Source organism: Carassius gibelio, chromosome B15 (genome assembly GCF_023724105.1).
Source record: "Carassius gibelio isolate Cgi1373 ecotype wild population from Czech Republic chromosome B15, carGib1.2-hapl.c, whole genome shotgun sequence".
Classification (NCBI taxonomy): Eukaryota; Metazoa; Chordata; class Actinopteri; order Cypriniformes; family Cyprinidae; genus Carassius; species Carassius gibelio.
Window position 1 is genome coordinate 15,016,314 of NC_068410.1, and position 8,932 is coordinate 15,025,245.

Here is an 8,932-nt window from a genome sequence, read left to right on the forward strand (position 1 = left end):
GCTCTCTATATTGTCGTGACTAATTTTTGGCATGATGGTTATGGCTCCTGGGGAATTATAACTTTTTTTTCTCCTGTCTCAGAGTCATGTACCAGTTGCATGAGCTACTGCTGATAAAAATACCTTCATCTGTAGAGTCAAATTTTTTCATTTTGTTCTGCATTATGTCTTGGAAATTGCTTGTTTGAAAGATGTGACATTTCTGCAGCCACTGAGATGTGCATAAAATTATATGCATTAAATGAATTGAGTATTTTTATTTTGACTTAAGACTCTTAAATGTACCAAGGCTTGGTTTTTATTAAAACTAACAGATTTCAACCGTTTTATTTATTTATTTATTTTCCCATGCATTATTTGTTTTTGCTTTTTAATGTGTACAGTTTTTACTACTTGAAATTTACGTTTTATGTCTTAAAACACGGGAAAATTGTGAAAGTGTGAAAATGTATTTCAGTTTTGACTGTCCCTCAGTGCTGGAGTAATTTTCACCACAACCAAAGATTCTGCCCCAATGAAGCATCTTCTAAAGTTAGTTTACGCCGTGAAGAGCTTGATATGAGTTATGGGACGTGTTGATTTAGGAAAATAGAGAAAAAAACAAGGTCAATATGCCTATTAATAGAACATTTTATCCTCCGTTATATCCTTTTTATACAGTCTGGTTATATCCAGTCAAACTAATTTGGACGGTTTTCAAAACTTAAAATAAATATATATTTGTGTGTATTTAAAAGCTATCTTTAAAATTAGCATAAGTAGTGCAGAGGTGTCGGACATTTCATTTATAAAATGTTTCCATAGGCTTCGAAATAAAGTTGTAGTGGAGATTACATTGTGATGGAGAACTTTGGTAAAAAACGACTATTCCTCCACGTTGAATATCTATTCTTAGATATTGTCAGTGGATGAATTCAGTAAACTTATGTGTGTGGAAAGTGTTTTTAAATTTAAGTGTTCTTGGACATAAAGACACCACGGAAAGTTTGGTGAAGGTGTATGTGTCCAGCAGGTGGCGCTCTCGCGCTTTCATTACATCCTGAAGCCGCTGATAAAAACTTCCACCCAAAAACATGTCCACACATGATGCTTGCTTTCATATCTACTAAGCAATTCAAGCACATTCTACAACATGCATTTCTTGACTTTATTTTGAATGTTTCGGCTAATGCAGCAAACCTTTAACCTCTGTAAACCGATTCTGAAACTTATGAATAATGTCTTTCAACAGCTGATTTTTCATGTCGTCAGCGGTTGAGTGCAGCTTTTTCCACCCCTCAGACCGCTGACAGTTGAGATGACCCAGGAGAATGGAGGATATCGACTGGGTGTCACTCAGACATCCAGCAGACTGCTCGGACAAAACCTGTTAGGCCTCTAATAGCCAAGTTCATGGCCTTGTTTGAGGCCCGGGGGAAAATTACCTTTAGCTCTTCACCACGCCAGGGGTCTCTGAGATTGGAGAGCGATAGCAGAGAAGGGAGTAATCGGACTCCTGTAATTGCCTGTCGGGGCTGACATTTGTAGTTAGGGGAGCTGGGAAATGGACCTCACAGACCACAGGATAACAAAGTCATCATTATCTGTGCGTAATGCACTGTTACCGAGCTCGCGGAGGAATACGTGTCACCGCGTAATGTGAGGCGCTTTGGAAACGAAGTGCTAAATGTGATGGTAATGACTTCTATTACACAGAGGAAACATCTGGCAGTCAAAGTTAATTTCCATATTTAGTCTCCTCCGCGAGGCGGTTGAATGAATGCGTTTGAATATCTACTCGAACGAGGTCTCGCTTTCACCTCGTTCCTTTGGGCAAATTGAAAGCGCACTCGAGGCGCAATTTTGCCATCCTTGAAAATCGAAGCTCTACGAAAGTGTTTTTGACATAACATCTGGGTTGGCATCATCTCGAGTAGCAGCCTCTGAATGGCTGTATCTGTCTATCGTATTTCAGCCCCATGTGACCTGGTGTTAAGTGTCTCAGGAAATTGCTCTGTCTCCCCACATCAGTCAAGCATAATACTGGCATCGTATTGCTGATGGAAAATGAATGGCAATAAAAAGAGGAGAGGGCAAACGGGAAGCAGAGGTTCGCAGTCTCTCGTGATGTGACCTGGCACTGCGACCGCCGCCTCTGTGCTCCCTTGAAAGCTGATATTAGACTAATGACTGCCAGGCAGGACATGGGAATTTAATTAATTGCCTACACATTTCTGGGCAGAATAGATAGAAAGGCAGAGGGGGTTAATATAACGAACACGCTGACGCTTATAATCACTTTTATTTCTGAGGGCCTGTGATTGCGGTCGCCTGCTGAATGCTCTTTTAAAACTCTTGTATAACCTGCTTTGCATGTGAGCAGGCCTGAAAAACGAGGGTCACAGAAGGCCTTTCCTCATCTGTGGCGCAGAAGCGAAATGTCATTGAAATCCGTATGGAAGGAGCTCGTTGGTGCAGATGAAAGAGACAGGAAAGCATGATTAGCTCTGTTTCATATGATCATAATGTAGCTGTCTGTCAAGTCAACGTACAATTACAGGGTTGGGACTCGGAGAGGAGGCAGGTGGTACGTTTGGATTGCCAACATGCTCGACAGTAGCCATTGTGTGAGGGGGTTTTAAAGATATCTAGCGGTTTTGAGATAAAAACGAGGAAATTTGCTGGAAGAATGTGGTAGCGCTAACACTTCCCGTCTCTTCTCTTAAATAAGAGAATAAAAAGAAAATAATATACTGTACGGCAGTTTGAAACCTGTTCTCTTTTGGACTTCAAGGTCTTAGACTAAAGGAAAGCCAAGATATGACTGGTGCTTCTGCATTACAAAGCTGCACATTTTTAAACTTTTATTGACAGAAACTAGGTGATATTTGAAAATATATAAATTAAAGGGGTCATATGATGTGATTAGAATTTTTCCTTTCTCTTTGGAGTGTTACAAGCTCTTGGTAAAGAAGATCTGTAAAGTTGCAAAGACTAAAAGTCTCAAATCCAAAGAGATATTCTTTATAAAAGTTAAGAATCAACCACACACCCCTAAAACACCTTGTTCTAACGCCCCCAACATCTCTACGTCATGATGTGGGAAGATTTGCTTAACGCCGTCCCAAGTGCTCAAGCAAAGAAAGAAGGTGAAACTTTGATTCTTGCTGTTGCCGCTGACGACACATTTTGGAGACAGATGCTGTGTTTCGTTGTGAAAGCAAAGCTACTTTGTTTGGTCTTTCAAAAGAGGACACGACTAGAATTCAGTGGTTAAGTTCTATTTACAACACTGTTCCAGAACAGTTTAACCCAAATATTCAGATGTGTGCAGCACATTTTATAGAGGACTGTTTCCTGATCCTGGAAGAGAAGACTACAATGCCAGTTGTTCTGACTCACAGTCTGTAAGTACTTTTACATATTTAAAAGATTTGCCTCTGATGATTCAAATGTAAGTTTTGAGAAGTGTAGAGTAGAGCCTGTTGTTTGTCGTTTCTCTGATCACAAATGCAGACATGGTTTTATGTTTACGCGGCGCGATGCAACGCGACACATAAAAACAGTATAAATCATTATAATCCATAATTATGTCCCAACTGGATGCAACAAATGTTTAGTTTGTAATGGGTTTTATTGTTTTCGTCTCGTCTCGCTGGTGTTCTGACCAGGACACGCATCACAGTATGGTGAGAGGCGTATTTCCGTCACACTCTTTTGGCTTTCAGCCAATCACATTTCACTGAATAGCTGGCCAATCAGAGCAAACCTCTCTTTTCAGAGCGATGAGCTTCATAAAAATCACGCATTTCAGAAGGCGGTCATAGAGGAGAACCAAAAATGTACAGTATGTGGAAATAATGTGTTTTTGTAATCTTAAACCACAGAAACACATTCCATTACACCAAATAATGTTCTTTTTAGCAGCATCAAACGACCCCTTTAAATTTAACTAAATTTCATATAATCACTGAATATTCTTCACACTTTTTATTATCAATAGATTTTTACATAATTTTTTTGGTATATAAAATTGTTTATGTAAAACATTGAATAAAAAATGCAGCTTACATCGGGAGCTGTAAGGCGAGCTTACATTTTTTTTTTTTTTTTTTTTGGACCTTGTTCCGTCTTGTTTTAAATAGTTTTAACCAATCTTGCAGGTGAGCATAGCCCCCCTATTCTGGGCTGATCTAGCACATTTAAAAAGCAAACTTTGGGTTATTTATTTTAGCTAGGTTCCAAACTGTTCTGGTTCAGGAATTTGATTGGCTGAACAGCGTTTTTGTCTGCGTTTGCATAATAATAATGTAAAAATTTAATAATGTAACAATAATCAGCTGTGCATTAGAAGTAGAGATTCTTCAGTGATCATTTGTGCCGTAAAGGTCTGTGTTAAACACTGTGTTTTAAGATACAACAAAAAAGGGTTGCACTTTATTTTACAGTACGTGTACTAACATGTACTTATAGTGTACTTACAGTGTATTTATCTAAGAAAGTTCTGGTAACACAAGGTAACTACATGGGGTAGGGTTAGGTTTAGGGGTAAGTCCAGGGTTAGTACCTAGTTTTTACATAGTTATTGTAATTACTATAATAAGTACATAGTATGTATGTACATGAGGAACAGGACTGTAAAATAAAGTGCTACCCAAAAAAGACTGAGTGCAGCTGTCAAAAGATGTCCATCTAGACAAAACGGGGCCATAATCAACATAGATATTGAGGGGGACAGACCAAAAAAATATTAGAACTGGCCAAATTTTGTCCATATTGAATTTAAAATTCTTACACTATATCATAACGGTAGTAATAACTGGCTGCCTTTATGAGTGAGTCACTGAATGATTCACTCAAGCAATTTGTTCAAAAACATTGATTCATTCAGAAACAATCGCTCATCGTTTTTGCTTTATCTGGAACCTTAAGATGTAGGTTACTCATAATTAACCTGTTGTTCATTAAACTATTTGTCTTGTGCTTTTAACAAAAAATCACTCTAAATATAAAAACCATGTAATAGGAGTGTATTTAACACTAAATTCAATCTGAAATATTACCCACTGCACTCCTAAATTGCCAGCGCTTCCATCCTCTTCCCCTGAATAAGAGAACATGAACAAAATCTCATATACACTATCCCAGGCAGCAGCAAATGTGGTTTCTGTCTGTTAAAATAAAAAACCTCCCAGTGGAGAGGGAAAAAACACACATTCCAGTAAATGGGAACTATTACAGTCAGATTAACGATTTTTGTCAGAAGGGATGCTATATGATATCCATTTACGCATGACCTCTGCTAGGCTAATCATGAAAATGTATCTTCTATTCACTTGCGGTCCAGTGCTCATGCATAAATTACTTTATCATGGATCGTGTTGTGCAGCTTATACTGTCACATCCTTCTGCAGAGCTCTAATACAGCGTTTTCTATACAGCAGTCTGGATATCCACTCAACCATCAGCAGTTGGTGGGGGAAGAGCAGCCCATTAACCCCAGCTTGGTCTTAGAATATTAGGCAGGTCAGAAAGAGTGGAATTAGCTTCCCCAAGAGAACATCTGATCACAAGCCTCATCCAATTACTGCCTTATGGCTCATCAAATGAGATCCATGGGTAAACAGATACACTTTGAGGGTGTAGACTGAGCCAAGGTGTCCTAATGAGAACAGACCGGGAAATGTGTGGATTTTCGTCACATTTCCCCTGCTTGGTTTACATTTTGTTGTGCATGAGATATAAAGTGTGCGTAAGACTTGATCCAGAAGCTACCAAAAAGTTGCATTTGCATGAATTTTCATAGGGATTTGTGAAACAAGATCATTATTGTTACTATTGATTTGTGAGGGACCCATCATACAGATCATTGCACCACTAAGAGGAAGATTCGGTCTTTGTGATAGATGTCAATTTGTGGTCTAATGTGGTCTCATCTGGATTGAATTGTCAGTCAATACATGGATGATGTTGCATATAGGAAAGCCATCTGCTCACTCTGAGAGAATTTCACGGTTGTTCAGGATGATTCCCAGTTAGAGACAGCATTTGAAATATTGATGTGATTCTGTGTGCTATTTTAAGCATTTTTTTCCCCAGTGTTTTTTAATGACTTTAGCTGGTGGTGTAGTTATACCAGTAGGTGGCAACAAGTCTTTATGAGTCCATCACTGAATTGTTCATTCAACTGATTCATTTTTTAATTCAGAAACTAAACGAGTGACATATGTTACTGAATGAATCGATCCAAAACCAAATTTATTCAAGAATGAGTCTTTCATTCAGTCACTGAACCGGAGAATTTCATGAAAAAAGCACTACTACTACTCAGAGACTTGCATCAGTTCTCAACTATTTTCATTGATGGAGCAAGTAAAGGTCTGTTTACAGCAAGGATGATAATTAATGACGACAAGAAGTTTGAATAATCATTTACAATTTTATTAGAATAGTGAAATCCACATCACGGCTATTACAATAACAACACAGAGGAGCAATATCAAAGGCAAAAGGCAAAACGTTTCAATTTTTAGTACAATTAAACATACCTATAGTTATAGTCATTGTTCTTTGTGTGTACGGGCCTTATGAGAAAGATTTCTTCCAGCTGATGAACAATCAGATAACAAATCGGCAGCACACACTTATGATAAACAATAACTAATGATAAACTAAACTGCCAATATTGATTCTAACATGTCAATTACTCTATATTATCTTGTTTTTATTTAACTGTTAGTGTCTTGTTTATTGAAAGCATAATATCACAATAAATATAAAATATAGTAATAACTATATGTATAATAGTATTAAATTGAAATTAATTTGAAATATTGCCCAATCCAATCCCATTAGTGAGCCACAGTCCAATAATACATTTAGACTTATAACGGCAAAAAAAAATCATGAGAGATTGGTGACCTTTCCTTTAAAAAAGGAAAAAGGATCTCTAGAGTTACAATACGAGCCACAGATGAATAGCGGTTTGCTGTAATCTGGCCAAATGTTTTAGAAAAACTGTGTGTGGGGGGACGTGTTTGTCTTGTCCTGTCTCTCATTGGCTGAGATAATGTTTTATCAGGTAACTGTCAGCCGTGAAGCTTGAGCATTAATGTTATCTGAGACAGCAGTTTATTTCCTCATCCCTGTTATCCTCCCCCATTCGGCTTCACCTTGAGCTGACAGGCTCGCCGAGGAAAACCTCTGTGATCTCTTTTGATGGTGGCTCCTTGGAGAGAGGTGAAATGAAAAAGTTGCTCGCTTGAAACGGCCCTGATAAGACCTAATCAGTCGTTGTGGCGACTTCCATTTAGCGCACGGTGTAACAAATCATCTGTCACTAAGCCGATGTGCAGCTCATGTCATTCTCCATATTCCTCCACTGAACACATCATTTCTCCGCCAGCGCTGGATTTATATCCCTCGTGAACCCTCCTGACAGGTTTGTTATCAGTCGGCCTGGCTGGTAAACCCCAGGGAGATGGAGCGTAGCTATTAAAGGACGGGAATCGGAGTGTGTAAATGTCACGTAAGCTGTCATCAGTGGATTTCATTGCTTCCACGGAAGTCAAAAGACATTGGCTCATATTCAGGGTGTTCTCACCTGTCATGAATAATTTGCCAACGGCATTTTATGGAGCCGATAAAATCGAGCAGACAGGGTTTCTTTTGTGAAGGACACCATTCTTGTCTGCATTGCGGCTGAAATGCTGAGGCGCAACAACAGATTTCGAGAACATTGACGCATCAACCGTGACCATCAGCCTTGGAAATTCTATACTCTGTCACTGTTGCTTTTGTCTTCATCTCTCTCAGTGAGAAACCAGAGGTAATAAAGCCTTGCTTTCCACTACATTGAGCATAAGGAGCCCCTGCCACCTGCCATAAAGCTGATGGATTAACCTGGCTGATTCCTGGCCCAACCTCTGCAGCAGAGCCTTGTGAAAATGGGCACAAATAAGGGTCAATTGTTTAATGAGAGGCAAACTCAGCTCTGAGTAATTCCCCTTCTGACCAATTTGACCATGGTAGTCAACTACTAATTCCCAAGGCTCTTTAAAAAAAACACATGCATCGAAATTCATCACAGTTTCGAGAAAAAAGAGGATTTTTTAAAAGCATTTTTAGCTAATCTAATCTATTCTAATATGCAAATATTTCCCCCCTGGTTTCACAATCAAGGCTTAAAGGGGTCATATGATGTTGATAAAAAGAACATTTATTTTGTGTATTCAGTGTATTGAAATATGTTTGTGAAGTAAAGTATTTTCCACATACTGTACATTATTGTTTCTCCTCTATGCCCAGCCTTTCCAAAACGTGTTGATTTTTACAAAGGTCATTGTTCTGCAAAGCGAGGTGTGCTCTGATTGGCCAGCTATCCAGTGCATTGTGTTTGGCCAAATACCTCAAGCGTGTGACGGAAATGTTACGCCTCTTACCATACTGCAATGTCTGTGAGTGCCGAGACAAAACAATTAAAACCCACTATAAATGAGGCATTTGTTGCATCCAGTGGGGAGATATTTACGGATTATAATGACAATACCAGCGGTTCTCAATTCCAGTCCTCACGCCCCCCAGCTCTGCATATTTTGCATGTCTCTCTTTGTTAACACACCTGATTCAGATAACCAGCTTGTTAGAAGTGAGCTCCTTGCATGAACTGTGTTCCCATTGACATGGTCTCTTCACAGCATTCTTTGCTCCTTAGTCCCTGAGCAAGGAAAATCTGTTGAAGTTTACCTCACTTCGGTACATTCATTAATGGATTTGCTCTATGCAATGTCTACACACACAGAAAAGTGCAACATCATATACCTCTGTAAAAATATTAAATTAAAATTTACGTCTTGCACACTTCAGTGCACTTTGAATGGAACATATACATTTGTGTCGAACTGAAACCATGGAGTAATATCGTGTGATGTCCACTTCGCAGGGTTTACACTCG